The 19,127-nt window shown below is 37.5% G+C and overlaps 1 long non-coding RNA gene across 4 annotated transcripts in view; it reads right to left on the bottom strand.

The window, feature by feature from the left end:
* LOC115906580 overlaps positions 1–5,032 on the bottom strand; it is a 61,510-nt gene extending 56,478 nt beyond the window's left edge. For all 4 annotated transcript variants that reach the window (XR_004060918.1, XR_004060919.1, XR_004060920.1 and 1 more), the window contains exon 1: positions 4,678–5,032. This is a non-coding gene — a long non-coding RNA (uncharacterized LOC115906580). The remainder of the gene's footprint in view (positions 1–4,677) is intronic.
* Between the last annotated feature and the right edge of the window lie 14,095 nt (positions 5,033–19,127).

Below are 19,127 nucleotides of genomic sequence, written 5' to 3'. Positions count from 1 at the left end.
GTTTGTTTCCAGTTTTATGGGGTTTTGTTTTGTTTTGATATTTGGCCATTAAATGATGTCAAGTACTTGCTTGTCTGGTGTCAGACATACATCTTCCTTGTTACATGCATTTCTAAAAGAGGAACTCCCTGTGATTTTTTGCCTGAATGTTAATAGATTTGCTCCTGTACAAATAATATAAATGCAATATACTTAATTATTTTAGCTCATACTAGAAAAGATTCAGGACAAAGGAGAGATTGATGCAGTGTGCCTTACAATGGTCCTACTGATTTCTCTACTGGCCTTTCCTCTGCACATGGTCAATTAGAATTGAAAATCCTGTGCTGATTTCATTCGCTGGAATTTTTAAGCAGGTCAGGAAGAAAGATGTTATTGAAAGGAAAAGTCTCATCTAAATAAGAAAAGAACACGTGGCCATCTGGTCTAACTGTACCATGCTGAAAGTAGTTTTGACTTTGCTCTAGTTTAAACTTTGCAACAGTTTGCTAAAATATCGAACAGAAATACATATACATTAAAACAGTCTGTGCTTTTTATCTACAGAAATGTAATGTGCAGCTCTCTTCCTATCTGTAATGCATGAGCTCCTTTGACCCTGTTACCTTATTGAAACTGTCTATGTTTCTGGTAGGTTCTCAAGTTACTTCAGCTCTGTAGAGGTGTAAGTGAAACACCAATCTTTTGAAAGTTTTGGACGTAATTCTCAGCACTTTATTCCTAGGACTAAAAGTCACACCTCTGCTTGAACTGGGAAAGGCTCAAACAAGCCAATGCAACAGGAAGCTTGGGGGGAAGAGGGGAGAGGAGAGTCTAAAAAAGGAAATAACTTGAAAAAAAGGAAAGAACTTGAAGTTTATGTGAGTAGCACTGTGGAATTTGCACAATGAAATGTAGGCCACAAGCTAAGAGACAAGCTGTAATACACATCAAATTTTTAAGGAATGGAGTCATAAATATGCATGAACTTCCATGATTGCATTATTTCAGCATCAACTATTAAAAAGTTTAAAGAAGTCAATAAAGAAACAGAGTTCAGCAATTTTCACACAAGGTAAATAAATTCTTTCTGTAAAAAACTAAAACACACAGCTCTAAATTTCAGGAATGTGAATAACAAACACACAGGTCCAAATTTCAGGTATGTGGATAACAGCAGGAGAGGATAATGCCATTTTTAAAGCAACACTGGTCAGGTATCTCCTCCCTACTCTATGCAGAGCTTTTGTACCCAGCACTCACAAAACCCAAGAGACCGTACTGGGAGAAGGGGAGAGTGTTGAACTAAACATGGAGGCAAGGATCCTGTATTCATATTCTCCAGCTTCATGCTTATCTCTTATGTGATTAGACATTACTTCTACACTGACAAACATTGCATAAATTGCCAGTTGAAACACCCTTCTAAGACAAGATAGTGTGTAAATCACTTCTGAAGTTTAGAGAAATTGATTTGCATAGGATTTCAGCCTTTAGGAAAGGATAAAAACATGATTGCCTTGTCATAACCTTAAGAAAATGAAAGTGAGCATTTCATAATTTAGCTGCAGGCATTATTTCAAAACACATTTTTTGAAACAAGTGACAAATTTTGTTTAAAACATAATATGCCAGGAAAAGTAGAAAGGAAATTATCACCTTAATATTACTGAACATGTCTACATATAATTCACAAATGTATACTCCTCATGTATGACCATTGTGTAGAGTTTGCTTGTATGTTTCATATAAGCAGTGTAAATTGTTCCTTTAGAAAAGCATTAAATCCCTTATTTACAAAAAAATAAAATGCAGGAATACAAATTTGACCACAGCTCTTGATTAATTCACTTAATTTTCCTGGCATCTCTATTCAGGAATTTCTACTTTGCAGTGGATATTGCTACTACTACATGCAATCTTTTGTTTGCATGTCTCCGCTGCTATTTGGAAAGGAAGTTTTTTTAAGATTAAATTTATGGGATACTTATGCTGGGTTCCTTTTCTCATAGTATTTCTAAGCAATATTAGAGGAAGAAAAGCTAAAAATTTTCTTATTTCCATTAGGATACCTGTTAGAGTGACTAAAATATAGTTTAAGCATTTTCAGGGAGTAAATTAACAACACTGTACATGTGTGCATGTGGTTGTGTGTTTTAAAATGTATTTTCTTTTAGGTCGTTTTCATACAAAGTTCACATTGAAAAGCAAATATTATTCATCATGTTTATCACACCATAATTCATATCACAAGACAATGAAATTCCAAAGAATTTAGAAAATAGGTCGATCTGCACAGCATACGTTTAAAAATTAAATAGAATACAGGCTTTGAATCTGCCTTTCCCCTGTATGTCTCTGCTAACCCCACCCATAGCCACACCAAATGGAGAGTAACTATTTTGGGGAGTGCTGCATTCTCAAGCCCAACTTTGTGGCACGATGGCACTGGGCCACTCGGCGTTTCCCTGGGCTGTGGCAGGGAAGGCCAGGGCTTGCAGGGCCAGCTCAGTCCCCTGCCACGCTCCCCTTCTTCGCTTTGAAGGCAACCTCTTCACAAAGCATTTTGCTACTGCCTCATTTAAAACTATCATAAAACTGTCTCAGAGCTCCTGCTAATCTCTCTAAACACAAGCATTTTGTAAGATTTCAGCTTGATGGGCATTCAGGAGCGAGTATCTGTACAGTAGCTACTTGCCTTTATGTAATATATCATATGCACATACAAAATCATTACATTTATTTGAGGGCTACACAGCATTTATGTAAGTGATGCATAAACTTAACATAAAACACTGCATTGACTGTAAACCCAGAGTAGAAATCACAGTAAAACGGGAAACACTGGATGTCCCTAGTTACACTGTGTTGGAAAGTGTGTGTGCCTGTGCATATGTTTTGTACAATAATGTGTATATATATTTACAAAGTTTCTTATTTTGTTTTTTTTTTTCTGCAAATCACAACAAAGTTGAAACTGAGCCTGGCCGACATAAGGAGGGAAGGCTTGTGTTTGTCTTTAATCTTTTCTGCAGCACGGTTCAGACTTCTGTCTGATCTGCACATAGCAGAGCAAGGGGCTTGCCGTGCATTGCGTGCAGGCTCCTTGATTGTGGAAGGGAAAAAAAAAAATCTGGCTGGAATCCAGACAGGCGAGCGCAGTGCTCTGTTGATCATTGTGTCTAGCCTTCAGGTGTCTCAGCTCACAGTGGGCGGCGGTTGGGGGAGGGGGAGATAACAGGAGGGCAGACAAAGAATATAACAGTGTATTTACCAAAAAAAAAAAAAATTCATATGTGGGACATTCACGTCAAATCCTTTTTTAAAAAATGCTTCTTTTAACGTTCCTTTCCCTGCAGTGGGAGCAAGCAAACATCTGTCCAGGAAGATTTATTTAAGCCATAATTAGTAGCGTCTGGAGTCTTTCAACAATTTCTCCTTATTGCACTTAATTTTTTTTTTTTTAAAAAGAAGTCTGCTCATCTTTCACTTAGAAACTGTTTTCACTTCATGCATTATTAGAGATCCAGCCTAGCCAGGACCGAGTCAGATTTCTATTGTCTTTGCTTTTTCCCTTCTGATCGTAGTTTTCAGAATCTAACTTTTGGTAGGGAAGGGGGGTGGGAAGGATCGTGCAGGCAGGGGGGAAAAGACCTTTTTAAAGGTCTTACAAACATGTGGGGGAAAGAAAAAGAGCAAAAATACGAATCAGTGCTGTTTATTATACGGTTATTCGTTTGAGCTGAATTTCTTTCCGAGGAAGAAGAAGAAAAAAAGCGCTGCTTTGTCTGTTGCTTCTGTTTGAGAACTCTCATAAATCTTGCCCAGAAAGCAACTTGGGCTTAAGGAGATCTGGCCAGTAAAGCTCTGGGAAACAATTTCAATGTCTCCTGCTATGGATATTTTCTTCTTTCTGCCCCCTTCATCCCCGCTCCCCCTCTACCCCGACCTTCTGACGTTATACCATAAAGAGACCCACACCCTTTCCCACCCCATCAGGAATCTGAGTGAATGCAAACTGCAATCTAGAGGTAAAGTTGCTTATCAAAAAGCCTCTCCTCATGCTGAGCGAGTCCAGATATTACACACTAGTTGTGTGTTTTCAGTCCAGCCATAACCCTTTCCTAACACTCCCCCCGTTGCCTTGCCTCTCCCCCTCCCCCCGTGGAAGGGGTGGGATGGGAACCTTGCTCGACTTCATTGTTCCAAATGTAAGAGCTATTTGCCCCAAAGTGTCTTCGCTGTCTTTCATAGCTAATTATAATAACTGTCAGATGTCTGCAAAGTCTGGGCTGCCCTTGCTGGGGGAGTTAAAGTTTGCCTTTATGTTTTCCCCTTGGGGACAGATCAGGCCTGATTAGACACAGAGTACAAATAAAAGTGAACAACATACGTGTGTAGGGCTTTTTGTCTTTGTTTTTCTTTATGAACAAAGCAGCACGCTGGCTATGTCAGGAAGCAGTGTGTCATGCAGCGTGCATGCAGGCACTGCCCTGGAGGATAACTCGCTTTTGCTTTTTTTTTTCCTCTTTCTTTTATTGAAGCATGCAAGAAATATTTCTGAATTTGAATAACACTTTACATACTTGTTCATCTTATAAGAAAAGTAATCACTGATTTAGGGCACATAGCATTTTGACATTTTTAAGGGATTTGCTTTTCTGGGTGAAAATAAAAATAAATAGAGCCTGTACTCACAGTTTTGTTGTGCTGTGCAGGTCGCTGTCTCCTTCTGCAGCGACAAGGAGGGTCGGAGAATGTCAAGGGTGCAGAATCCCAGATAATTCAGGAGAAATGTACAAATGAGCTTCCTGAAGTCGCCTGGAAGTCAGCTACTTGTGCTCAGACATCCCATTGCTGCGATGCACGCTATACTATCTGCAGTTCTGAATTGAACTAAATACTGCCCATGTGAAAGACAGGGGAAACACAGTCATGTGGGACACACAAATCCACTCTATTGGCTCTGAAGGCACAACTTCAGCATTCTTGCATTTCCACCATTGGTTAACAGTTCAAGCTGAAAGAGTCTAGGTCCTCCTAGTGAGTCCGTTTTCCCTTTATGTTGGAAGAATGACTGTAGGATTTTACAGTGACAGGATTAGTTAAGAAAGGGACTGAAGTCATCCCTTTGACTGAAGCTGGTGGGTGGGGATTGGAAGCTGTGCTTTTCTCGAGTCGACGTTTTTCCTTTTTCTGCCTGCATTCTCAGCGTCAGGAAATGCTTGCAGTTAACTTGGGCAGCAGAGAGAAACTGAAGTGACTTTTTTGGGTTCGGGGTTAGGGACCTGGCTTTTAGAGCAACACAGTGTTACAGACAGTACAATGATTTTTGTGGGAATAACTAATCTGGTTTACTAACTGGTTATTTTTCCCTCTTCAATTTTTTTTTTAAAGCTCAGAAAGGGCTAAATCAATATTATTTATCCTGAACTTTTGCATTGCATAAGCCAGATAAATGAATCCAGCAGTTTGAAAGTCTAGACTGATAATTTGACAACAGAAGAAAGATTTTACAGAACTATTGGATCTCTGGGGAATATTATGATATGGTAATAGTAATATTTTGAAAGAAGTAACAAATTCCAGAAAAACTGTTATTGCTGATATTTGAGACTAATGAAGACATAAAGATTAAGTAGGAGGGAAGAAGATTGACTATTCCCTATTTTGGTATTCTGTCATTTGTCTAATTTAGTTATGCCAGCATGAGCAGTAATTTGAAACGGTACTCAGTCATGTGTGACATAGTTCTCCAATTAACCCTTATTAAAAAGACCTTTCCCAAATCCCATATGCATGTTTTCCTAGAACTACAGAAAACAGAGGTATGACAGATTTACGGGGTTTGTGTCCATCTTCCTCTCTGGGCAGATTTATTTCCTCCCTCGTGTTTCCAGTGCTATGCCGAGTGTAATTCTAAACACACCCAGCATGTGACTCCTGTTGGTGGACTGTTGAACTTGGGGCCCAATTTAGCAATTGAAGTGCTTAAATATGCTTGGAAATTTCCCACAATAATTAATCTGGAATAGTAAATTCATTGTATGTCTGTGGTGTACGCAAGGCCAAGCCCAGACCGCTCTGCTGGCAATCGCAGTGTGTGTGAGATCCTATTTAGCAGCTTATGCCTGGCCCTGGCTGTCAGGGCATCTTTTTGTTTCTCCGAGTCAGGCTTGTTCAGTCCACCTTAAACCAATGCTTCTCCCTCCTCAGAGTTCACCCTCTTAAGCTATTTATAGACTTTTATCATCACCTCACTGACCACCCTTGTCATCACTTAGCTGAACACCATATTCCAGGTGTAGCTGTGTAAGATATGGGAACATTCCACCATACCCTGTGACCTGGTATGGCTGCAGCAAATCAATATGTGTTTGCTTGATATGTGAGCAGGAAAAATGCATCTCTTAAAAATAAACTGACACACCTGACAAACAGGATTTTAAAGAAGATAAAGACAGTAAATATTCCACTCTGATTTAAGAAGGCCTTGTAAAGACCTTCTTTGCTTCCAAGTGCTAAGAAGATCCAGAGTGGGGTTTTTTCCAGCAGGCTCACTTACAAATACTGTTTAGTAATAATATATAAAAGGCGTGGTTTGGTGGGTGTTGTTTGGCTTTTTAATCTTCATGAAGAAAGATAGTTGTCTGGTTTGGATAACATAAGGCTACAGCAGTCCCATCAAAACTTTCCTTTCACCCTTCAAAAATGTATTCAGGTCTACTAGGCTTTCCACATCTGGACTCCAGAACACTGAGGGAAGAGAACTGAAAACCCTGGGAGACATTTTCTTTTTTTTACTGTGCTGGTGGTCTTCATAATTTTGGTTGCTTTTTTTGTTGTTGTTGTTTAATTCAATCAAAGAGGGAAGAAATACTAATAAAAGAAAAATTACTCTAGAGAGCAGTAAACTCTTTGGTTTTAAGACCAATACATGGTCTTGTCTGAAATACATCTTTTTCATGAATGTCAGTTTCTGATTTTAAAATGCTGAAAAGCTCCTTACAGAGAGGGAATAAACATCTGGGTTAATTTATTATTGTTTAGCTTTTTCCTCAAATAACTCAAGAGTAGATTTCAGGAAAATCTAGGGACTCTGGAGCAGTGATTATTTACCTGCATTTCTTCAGCCATGAATGAGAGACCTAGATGATACAAGCAGGTATTTTTGTGACTCACAGTATTTTGGAGACCAGATTAATACTTTGCATCATTGTTGCCTCTAGAGAGAGAAGTGTATCTTTATATGTACTTGTGCGTCTAAATGGACATTTTATTCTCCCTGTCATGTCCATTGAAAAGAAAACAAAGATTTAGGCTACATCACATTCACTCTCCTTGAATAACAAACTGCTTCTTTTGCCACTACTGTTGGTAAAGATGAATTCATAATTGTAATAGTCAAAGAATAAGAGCATCATCAAACTATCACTGTGTGGAAAATAACATTGCTTTGCTGATTCTGTCATTGTGATGAAGTTTAACACATGAGATAAGATGCTGCATGAACTGGGCTGTCAGAGTTGGAGATCCTACTGCTCTGTGGTCCTCTCTTACTCCATCCTTGGACACCATAGGTCTCTGTTTCTGGGTTTGGGTTGGGGTTTTGTGGTTTTGCAGCTTTTCCCCCTGTCTAGCAAAGATTGAGGGACACTTAATTCCTGTGTAATAGACATCCTGTTCCTAAGAATTTTTACACTTCCCTAGCCAGGAACACTAGGAAAGAAAAGGCATGACTGAAGTTAGAAATTATAGTTACCAAAGGAGCATTTTCAATATTTGGAAGCATTAGAGAGCAGATGGTTGGTGTGAGGGTGAGGAAAAGTAGGATGGCCTTGAACATCTTGTACAGGGTGCAGTCACAAATAACTTTTAAAAACAGCTATTGATTTTTTCTCATGTGGAAATATAAGCTCAATGTCTACTTGTGAAGAGGAGCAGATTTGCCCCTTGGCTTCTTCTTAGTAAGTTATACAACATTTAGAAAGACAAAAATCAAAAATTGAGATAAATTTCTTTCAGAACTATAAAGGCACTAATGCAGTTTGCCTGTTGATGTGTTGCATGGACACTTCTGAAAATATATATTTTAAGTTTTCCTTTAGACAAGCAAATGCAGTCCTATTATGTGAATGATGCAGATTTCATGTTGCCCAGCATTTTTAAGCCTTTCCAATTTTTTTCAGTGGAAAGTAATTGAACTTCATAGACTGTGTATTTGCTTACAACTTTGCCAGAGAATTTTTGCTGTTCTATACACCTTTGCTTTTTATAATTCAGCAGTAGGTGGTATTTGCTAAAGTTTCAAGCTTATATTAGTCACTGCTAGTAAAATCCCTTGAGATTGGTAGTGCATAAGCAAAGAAGAAATCAGACAAAAAAAAATATCTCAGGAGATACTGGAGAAGCAAGAAAAAGGCAGAGAAGAAGAAAAAGTCATTGAAAATCTTTGAGAGAGCAAGTGGATGAAGGACAAGCAAAAGCCATTTCATGGACAGAAATTACCAGAGCCCAGAAATATGCACATGCAGTGTGTGCATATATTCTGGAAATGGTTCTGTACCCTAGTTAAGAACAGCCCAAGGCTAACACGAGAAGTTTTTCAGATGTGTCTGGTACAAGAGGGTTGTGAGTAAAGGTTTGTTCTCATCTTCTGCACCAGGAGGGGTGAAAACAGCTGAAATGTTGTCTGAGAAAATAATCTTTGCTGTATTTGACCTAGTTGGGCAGGCTGCAATATCTACTATTGCCACAAAGAAAAATGAGTTTAGCTTGTTAGTATCATAATGGATTTTGTGAGGCTTTGAGTGGGGGGTGGGGGTGTATGTTTTGCTTTTGGTTTTTTCCAACTGAGTCTTATTCCTTGGTCTCCTCTATTTCTGTTGAAGAAGTGAATGAAACCACATGAGATTCTGGGAAGATTTTTCAACAGTCAGAGAGGAAGTTGGTATTTCCCCACTAGTGAAAGTCAGAATAACTTACTTTTCCTTCTTCTGCAGGTCTTCTGTCTGCTTAGGGACAGCTTTTGGTGGGTAGCTTAGATAATATGACTGTAATTTAACCACTATAAAAAAGTGATCTTGATATCTTGATCTATGCCCTGGAATTCATGCATATGTTGAGCTTGTAGTTGTTGTGTATTTATAAACCTGGTTTTGGTTACAGGACTGTTAGAGAGGAATTCAGATCTCATTCAGGTGAACTTAATACAATAGGAAAAAATCCAGGATTATTAACTAATTGATCTTAGAATTTTTGCTGATTTTTTCAAGTGAAAATTAGAATAATGTGTTTAAAATCATAATTTTAAAAGTAAAATTCTAGATAAAACGAAATGTTATTTAAACAGTAGGTTAGTGACTGCAGTATACCTCAGATCAAATAGTGTGACATGAGTCTTTTAAAGCTTGGCTACAAATGGGCTCACCATAGAATTAAGCTATCCAGAAAGACTTGATCAATAGAGCTAGAACCAACCATGCTTTTGATCACATAAACCTTAAAATGAAAGTTAGGCAAACAGTTTCTATATCACATCTGTGATTCCAGAAAGTCTGGTCGTTTCTTTTAAATAATCCTTTTTTTCTTTCCTGGGTAATTTCCTTAATTTTTTAAAAAATTTTCCATTTCTGACCTTTTCCTTAATCATTTGTTCTCTTAAGTCCTTTCAGAATAAATAATTTATTTTCCCTAAAAGATACTTGGCTGATACTCAACTGGCTCAGTTTTCATCCTAAAAAATGGAGGCTTTATAGGGACAGTCAGACTTGGGGACCATAACAGGAATTTTCCCCTCAAACCACTCTTACAAGGTTATGCAGCTTTTTCTGTCTTCAGATGGAAATTGTTTCATCCCTAATTAACCCATAGTAATAGATCTACATATATATTTTATAAATTATTTATCAAACTGTCCTTTCCTTACAGATGTCTGCAACTGGCACTTTGTATTTTAATTTTCTTGTAAAGTAAGATTGGTTTGAAAATCTAGACTGTACCAAATTATGTGCAATCCAGTATATGGTGAAGAATGATAGTATTTAGCAGTTCATGTTTCAAATGTAGAAGTCTTTTCATTGAAAAAATCCTACATGGTCTAATTCTGAATATTTTTTATTGAATCTATTATTCCCTGGGATAAATCATCTTTCTCTTCACAGAGAAAATAGATGAATCTTTAAGTATTTCAAACTATATGAATTCACTAAATTAAATAATGTATTCCCTGCACTGTCCCACCCCTACAGCACTGGCTGCACAGTACTGCAGTGTTCTAGGTGAGATTAAAGCATCACTAGGACATAAGCCTATAGCAGTTGCAACATCTTTTTCAGTAAAAATATATTAAAGTAAAATATATATTCCCAATTTTTCAAAGTAATATAGTGTTTGTGGACCAATATAATAAATTTTGTAGATTATTTTTCTTCTTTGACAATAATTTTGATGTAATGAGATTTCCCATTTTTAATTTGTAGATCTTGTCTGGTATCTCAGTCTACAGATTAAGATAGTAGATAATTCTCCCCATTTCTGTTCCAGTTTTGGGTGGTCTTAAACCAGGACAGTTTCAAAAGGATTTGTTTCTTTAAACCATCTGCCTTCCACATTTTACTCCTTGATAAAATAATTTATTTTGTTGTTTGTTTAAAGGATGTTAATACTGCATAAAAGCAATAATGATGCCGCAGTTTTCCTTACTAGAAGCCAGACCTGTTACTTTAAGGAAGTGCATTTTTCCTCTGGTAGCTTATGAAAATTTAAATTAAAAGGATTTAATAATTTAAGCAGCATAGTTTAGTGACTGAGTGTTGAAGAGCAGAGGAGTTTGAGATTGCTAGCACAACACAAGGCATTTCAGAGAATATAGTTCAGCACTGCCTTCAGGCACTGATCAGGCACTAGGTGCATGCAGGGTACAGATGCTTTCAGAAATAGATTATTGTATAGTTGAACAGAACTACTACTCCAGGAATGACATTTTATCTTTAATTATATATTTGGTATTGATTAATTAATTTCTTATACTCTACAGAGTGAAGAATTCATTTTACCAGGAGTGTTTTGATCTTGATTAATGAACAAGGTGCAGACAGAGGGGACAAAAGTGGCAGGGCAGAGGGAGCAAGTCAATGCAAACTGCACTTGTTCAAATATTCCCAGTTGGAAAAGTAGGTTTGCATATTTGTCTGATCCTTGTAGGGGAATAAAATCCTACCCTGAGCCCTTCTGCATGTCATCCTACTTAAAATAATCTCTATTATGATTTTTACCCTTTTTTTTTAATAGAGCCATCATGATGATATCTAAATATTCTACTACTCTGTCCCTTGCTCTGTATCATTTGTTCCTTCCCATTGTTTAATTATGGACCTCATTTATGGTATTACCACAGTGTAAACTGGAGGTTTCTTGCTTGAGGGACCTTGACTGAGATCCTGACCTTAGTGAAATCAAGGAGAAGAGTGGGTTTCAGTGTCTTAAGTGGCACCAGGATTTCACCCTGACTTTATTCAGGACACCTCTGGACAAAGGGAACAAGTAAGAATGAAGTGCTTGAGTATTAAGCCAATTATCTCTTCTAATTGGAACATGTATAGGGAACTCTTAAACTGAAGAAAGGGGGAAATCTTTTGAATAAATTATTCACAGTAAATAGTGCACCCAGCTCTAGTCCTGACAGAGATAAAGCTGCAGTGGCATCAAAGTGTCTGCTCTTAGAGGGTGTTACTCTGACACAGATGTCAAATGACAAATCAACATGAGGTGAACACATGAGTCTTATTCCCTGCCTTGCTCAGCTGGAGAGATTACAAAGGGGGTGGTCAAATGAGCTCCAACAATGCTCTTATAACCTCCTTTAGCTGTAAAAGATAAATAAAACTGGCCAGGAGGTAACTTCTGTAATTCCTTAAATCTGCTTTGCAGATACTACAAAGTGTAGACTGCAAATAGCTTGGGACCTTTTTCCACAGCATGGAGGGAGGCAGGGAAATCAGTGAGAGCTTGTGGTCAGCCCCTCCAAGACGGAAAAGAGACCTGAAAATTAAAACCAGTTCTTTTTGTCTGGTGAACTAGGTGTTGCTAAAAAGGAGTTTAGCTCTGGTTCATTTCTCCAGTATTGAATTTACCTCCATATCTTTTGCTGGGCTGTGGTGAGATATCTCTGAGACTAAGTAACAGTGATGGAAATACTGAAGATATTAATAAAAAGTGATTGAAACCCTATGCTGGGGACAGTATTCTGACTGTCCGTATTCTTGAAAAATGCCATAAAAATCATAATTTTGTTTGGGCTTCTTTTACGCTGGTGAGTGGCATAGGTACTCAGCCTGTTTCCCATAAAATTGAGTTCTTAATGAAGAAAAAATCAAAAGTATTGGAGAAAAAGTGGTTTGAGTGTTTCCTGAGGACAGGCATGTAGGGAAGGGCCTCATTCATAATATTCATAATTCTTGTAGGACCCTGGCAGAGCGGTGTGAGCGTGTGCTGCAGGAACAGGGCAGTCTACGTGCCGAACCTGCCGTGGCAGCTGGGGCACATGGAGTCAGGCAGCAGCTCCAGCTCTGCAGCCTCAGAGAGGAAATCAGAGAATTCACATCCAATGCCTCTCTATCCATCAAGATGTCATTCATGCATATTAAATGGCATAACACTGATAAAGTCTAATTTTAGCTGAAATAGTCTTTGCAACACCAGATTTTACTTTGGGTAATAAAACAGAATGTTATTTAAAAAAGAAAATATTTTTTCACTCATTTCTTCAAAAGGACAGGAAAAAAACCCCAAAACTAAAACCAAAATCCCATTACTTTTGCTTGTCTTTTCTCCCTCCTTCTCAGAGAAAGCACTACTTTTACAATCTTTGTCCTAAATGTAACATCTCACGCCGTAATTTAAAAGCAGTGTAATTTTGTATCAGATTTTAGGTATTTTTAACGCTCTTTAAGTAAACTCTCCAGTGAATCTCAAATGCAGTTTGTAGTCCTTTAAAACAGTGAAAATCTTTTTTTGCTCTGATGGATTTTCCTGGAGTAAAGAGGATAATTAATGTATCTTGGTTAAATATCTGTAACTTTAATTCCAGTAAATATCTAAAATTTCTACCAACTAGTTATCTTTCACAAAAGTAGAACTATTCTAAGTATTAATTTTATCATAGTGTTAAAAACTGTACATCATAGGCAAACAATCCATGTAGAAATATGTGCTTGTTCCTTTGAGAGAGGTGAATAGATAAACTGTCCAAGGTACAGGGAAATAGAGCATGGATAATGCGGGTTTGAGATATTCTGTTGCTTAAGTGATGCATTAAATCAATATTCTGCAAAGCTTTTTCTTGTTATTTACTTGGCTGCTGTCACAATTCACCATTTAGGTCATCATCTTTTTAAAAAATATATTTTCTTGTGGCCTAATATAACTTCATCTAAATACTCCAATTCCTCAAGTAATGAAACTGCTTCAAATGCTGAAACTAGAACTGTTTTAATGCCAATATTTACACTCATGTTCCTTACTTGGTTAATATGTTAAGGAAAGAATAGAATTTCAAGTGAATTACTAGTTTATCTGCATAGAAATCTATTACTACAAATTAATATCAGAATGAATAAAAAGTGGTCTTAATAATTTAATAAAAAGGGAAAATTCTTTAATCAAGTTCTGAAAAGAGACTCGTGCAAAGAAAGGCAAGTGTTCTTTCTTCAGCTATTCTCACTTTAACATAATATATGCACAAATGAAATGTCAGAAGTTGCTTCATTTCAACAGTCAAAAGCATTCAGAAATGATCCTGGAGATAAGCAATGCCTTGTTGTAACAGGAGCTGAAGGTATGCACTCGGTGAGGGCACCTCGGGGAAACCCTCAGCCCTCACACGGCCGAGGGAGAGCTGCACGGCTTCAGCACCCTGCAGGGATTTCGTTTGTCAAAAAAAAAAATTAGGCACATCGTGGATTGTGAATCACCTCTGCTGTGCTGAGGTTCTACTGAGCACCAGATAACAAAATAATTTCAGACCATGCAACCCATCCAGTCAATTTTTCTCCTTAATCAAGATTCAAAAGGATAAGATCACTCACTTCCCTTTGTAAACTGTGCTAATGGTCTCTCATCTGTACAGCACTGTCTGTGAGATACTGTTTATGTAAAGGGAAATAAGTGACAGGGTCTACACAGGCATGGCTACGTCTGCACTTCCGTTTAGATGGTTTTCTCCTTTTTAAAAGAATTTTTGATGAAATTAAAATTACACTGTGGTTTTGGTTTTCCTTTTTCTTTCTAAGCAGTTTCATTTAATTTTAAACTAGGCTAAGAAACAGTGTTAGCAAAGAGAATTTACTCATCCTTTTTTCGGGTATTTTAAAAATACTGGTTGTTCAAATGGTGATGAAAACTGTCGAGTAAATGCAGGGCATTTATTTTTGTGCGGGAAAGTGCAAAGATTGTGATAGATTTTTAAAGAAATTGTAAGTACTGAAGCTTGTAGAAGGGAGTTTGGGAACGTCTGCATTCCTTACCTCTCACAGGGGATGGTTCAACTTGATCTGGAGAGATTAGAAAAAGATAGAGCAGATTCATTAGTTATGAGAGGAAGTGCCTTTTCATACAATGCATCGTAAAATTGTGGAGCTCACTGTCAGGATTACTAAGGTTAAGCCTGTCTTAATTGCTGTATGAATATCAAATGGTTTGATTCCCTTGCATTTTTTTCTTCATGGTCTCTGCCAATCCCATCAAGTTTTGTTTATCTGCTTCTACAAGCACCTATCTTTTCTCATGCACCTTTTCCAGTTTGTGGGAACTAAATGTAAAACAAAACATCTACTGTCTTGCCACTGCTCTTCTTCAAATTGCAGAACCTTTTTAGGAACATAGATCAGGCAGCACAGTTGTATTTCAGTGAGGGAAGTTAAAATTTTCTGGAGTTAATGCAGCTACTTTTCAAATTAATAAGGGAATGAAGAACTACTTATATAATATATGTATATATATAAACACCGAATAAACAAAAGTGGCAAGATCATCTTCAATTGTTTTCCCCATCAATAAGGATTATTATAATCTTTTTGTTTATTAACATGAAGTATGACTATCAAAAGCAGTGGAACCCCATGTCCTGTCCAGATAAACAGCCTAAACTGCATGAAGCAACAGTGTGTGTAATAAGAGGACTTGTAGAGTAGAAAAATGCATGCAAACTGAATCTCATGCCAAACCTCCTTTTAATGTGTTCTTTATTGGCCTAAGAGGGCCAGAGCATGCTATCACTGGCATGGAACAAAATTACAGAATACCTGAACTGATGAGAACAAGAAGTTCCAATGAACAAAAAATTCACCAAATCCAAAAATGTGAAGTACTGACCCCCTTTGACCCCAACAAGTTGTTAATTAGCAGAGGATTAACACCCTTTTCATGTGGTGGCAATCACTAGAAAATAATGTGCAGGCATCAAAGAACTTTGGGGCCTTCTAACAAAAGATTAAATGCAAAAATTCTGTGGATTATGAAAGTGGAATCTGAAAGGGTCGCTACACTGTCCAGTCTGCAATTTTGAACATATTATTGATACCTGAGAAAGTAAAATATTTTGGGAAGAAGAAGACTTAAAATAGATTTTTATACAGAATTTTTATACAGAAAAATTATTTCTATTGCATTCATTTCTGAATTTTGTGTCCTTAAAGATTTAAAGCAAGAGTTATTAGAGAAAAATCCTGGCACTTTTAAAAATATTGCCAGTTGAGTAGACAAAAAGGAATTTTATTTTTTAAACTAATTTTTCAAAAGGGCTTTAGAAAGTTTAATTCCTATTATAAATTACTATGGACATCAGGTTATTCAGTAGTCTACATAAAGCCACAACCTAGGATGAGTACTGTAGAACGAGTGAACAAAAGCCAGAACTTTTTCTAAAAGAGAAAGCTTCTCTCTAAAAGTTGGTTACTTCTTAATCCTGGAAATATGGCTAATATTGTGAGTGAATGCGCCTGCAGCAAAATAGAACTGACTTCCTTTCAAGATGCACCAGTACTTCATAATTTACTTCTGTCACAGATGCTTAACTTTTGTTCTGAGTGGGGCCCCTGAGGCCTCGTGGGTGTTGGGGTGTCCCCTGTGCCAGTCACCAACAGGGCACAGAGCGGGGGCTGTGTCCCTGCTGGGTGCTCTGCACCACAGCCTGTGCAGCAGTGAAGTGCACACCTAATCAATGGAGAGTGTGAGGAAGCTGAAACCCTGTAAATTTAGCCAAGAATTATTTGGCTCTCACTCCTTTTAGAATTGCCAGCATCGGAAACTTCTGCAAGTCAGCTGTCCATTGGGGAAATTTATGCACAGCCCTGCCCCCATGCAAGCTTGTGATTTACAGCAGGAAGCAGTGGGCTGGATAAGCACCTTCCTCATGTCATAAAGACCCTCTCTAATTTCAATATCCAGACAAATATCTGGGTCACTAAACAAATGAAACTCTTGGTTTATCTAATCACTTGCTGGTAGTGAGTTCTGCAGATTGGTTTTGTAGTGAAAGCGTATATCTTCCTTTGTAACCTAAAGAGAGTATTTTTGTAACTGCTTTTAGCAAAACAAGAATTTTGGCTTTTATAGGGTGATAAATGCCTGTTCGACAACTTTTGCTGGTTGTGTTTACTTCACCCATGTCTAGCTTCATCTTATTCAAGTCCCTTTCCTTTTGTTCTTTCCACATAATGGATTTGGTATATTTAAGGCTTCACGATGGACTGGTTGTGGACTGAATTGTACCATGAGAAGCAGTAACGATGATTCCACCTGCCATTTTTAGTGGTGTGCACATAGTTGCACTCATCACAAGTGATGCCTGGAGAGACTTCCTAGAAGGGAGGCAAGACAGAGTTAAAGGATAAAGGCAGGTTTTTATTGAAAGGCCTTCATAGGGTACACCTTGGGCAGTGCAGGAGTCTCACAGAGACTGTACCCAAGATGGATGACAGTCACAAGTTTTTCAGACAGATATAAGTTTGATCTATTTGGGTTAATTGCCCAATTACAGCTTCAGGTAATGCAATCACATTCCCCCAATTTACTGCCCCCAATTCACTTTCTTTTTTTTTTGAGTTCACATTTTTGAGGGCCTGAGACAATAAGATGTCCTTGAGTTTCAGGCCTAGAGAAAAACTGTTTTGTCTGAACAAAATGGGAGAACAGTAGCTGACAGGCCATGGAGTTTTAGAGTTATACCCTAAAGCAGTACTGTTTTGAAAAATATAAAAGCTAAAACTTAAGGCATTGCAAGGAGTCCATGTTTTGGCTCATACTTAAGGTCAGTCTCACAGGGCAGACAACTGAGAAAAACACTTTTCAGATAAATTGAGTGAATTGGACCTGGAAGTTTCTGAAAGATCATAAACAGGAAGCTTTGCAACTTTTAAACTCATTTCTTAACCGAGGCACAATTGAAGCACAAAGGCCTTCTCTCTATTGTGAATTTGATCTCCTAATACTTGTAGTAGATTCTGTATCTCCAGGGGGATTTTTCTGTTTAATTATACTCTGATGCTGACTAGGACATTTCTTTTTGTATGTTTGGTTTGTGACACTCACCTGTTCAACTAGTGAATAAACTGGAGCCTCCTGTGAGTGCATAGGTCTACCAAAATATACTATATTGACCAGTTACTTCCCTGATTTTTGAAATGGATTCAGTTTCAAACTTTCTATGTTAATAGTTAAAAATAAAATTAAAAGATCCAAACTTCTTAAGAGGAAATTAGCATAATGGTCTCTAATCATATCTAACTGTATATGATGCAACCTATTGGTAGCCTAGACAATGATTGTATAAATAGGCACTAATTTAACTCTTCTTATTTCAGATAAGTAGGAAGTTAATTCAGAAAGGGATCATATATCTCAATGAAAAGCATGATTGTGTTTGATTCTTTATTATGCTTGCTTCAGGATTCTGATTAAATACTGCCTGTCAGTTATGTCTCTAACTAATTAGATAAATGTTTCAACTGTAATTCTTGGAGGGCCAGACTTAAATTGTGCTTCCAGGAAAGTTCACAGAAGCAACTTTGACATTTGCTTTCTGCAAGTGTTCATGCCAGCAGCGTTGATTATTTGAATACAGTTGGAGGGTAAGCAAATTCAAATATCTATTCATGAAAGGTGTTCCACTCTCAGATTTAGGAGCCAAGAGTACAGAGCTATATTGTCTTGGACTTTAAGCTGCACAGCTGGAACTTTTTCCAGCAAAATCTGTATTGGTTTATACAGCATTAAAATTCCCTCTTTTTTTTAATCTAAGACAATGGTTCTGTAAATACCTGGAATAATTCAATCCCTGCCTCACTGAAAGGCAGCACTGCCCTTTCCAGTAGAAATATGTAACTGCAAATGGGAGAGGTGGGACTTTTCCTTTCCTTTTGCTGGTATCATTTTAGAGTGGTGTAAATCAACCATGAACTTCACCTTAGAGTAAGAGAGAAAAGGAAAAAACATAACCAGGTATATTCTATTTAATATTATTTCCTACCACTTAAAATTAGATGAAATAATTTCTTCAGAGTTCTCATACTTTCAAGACTTCTCACCCTTCAAAGGTCACAAGCAGCAAGACAAAACCTAAACTTTTGCTGACAATAACTAAAACTCATCAGTACTCTCTAAAAATACTCTAAACTGATGTATGAATTTTTAAGATCCACATTCTTGGAACTAAGCCTGTATTTCAGCATTTACTGTTTGTGTTCAATCCCTTCTGTTAGCATACACAAACACAGTTTGCTGCAATAACTAAAATCCATGGGCAGTGAGGCAAGGAACAGTTAGAATTACTTACAATAAAGATGGTGGCCACAAATTTACTCATAGGTTCTACTGGCTTCCCTTTTTCCTTGAGCACTGGATCAGATATGTCAGATACAATGTGTGCTGAGGGGAGGTGAAACACTTTCCATGTCCAATAAGAATACAGAATAAAAGTGTTTATATGTGCATGGTTAATGAATCTATGAAATCCTGAGCCTCTCTTCTAAAACAGTCTTGCAGAATTCAGTATTGAAGTGACTGTGAAATGTGGGCTCAGTTCAGTTATGAGACTGTGAATCAGTCCAAGGTTTCTTTCTTGGAGGCGCAGGCTTTCACAGTTTTGCACT

The sequence above is a fragment of the Camarhynchus parvulus genome, chromosome 8 (assembly GCF_901933205.1).
Source record: "Camarhynchus parvulus chromosome 8, STF_HiC, whole genome shotgun sequence".
In the NCBI taxonomy this organism is placed as follows: Eukaryota; Metazoa; Chordata; class Aves; order Passeriformes; family Thraupidae; genus Camarhynchus; species Camarhynchus parvulus.
The sequence above is the reverse complement of the archived record's forward strand: the minus strand, read 5'-3'. Positions and strand labels throughout refer to the sequence as shown.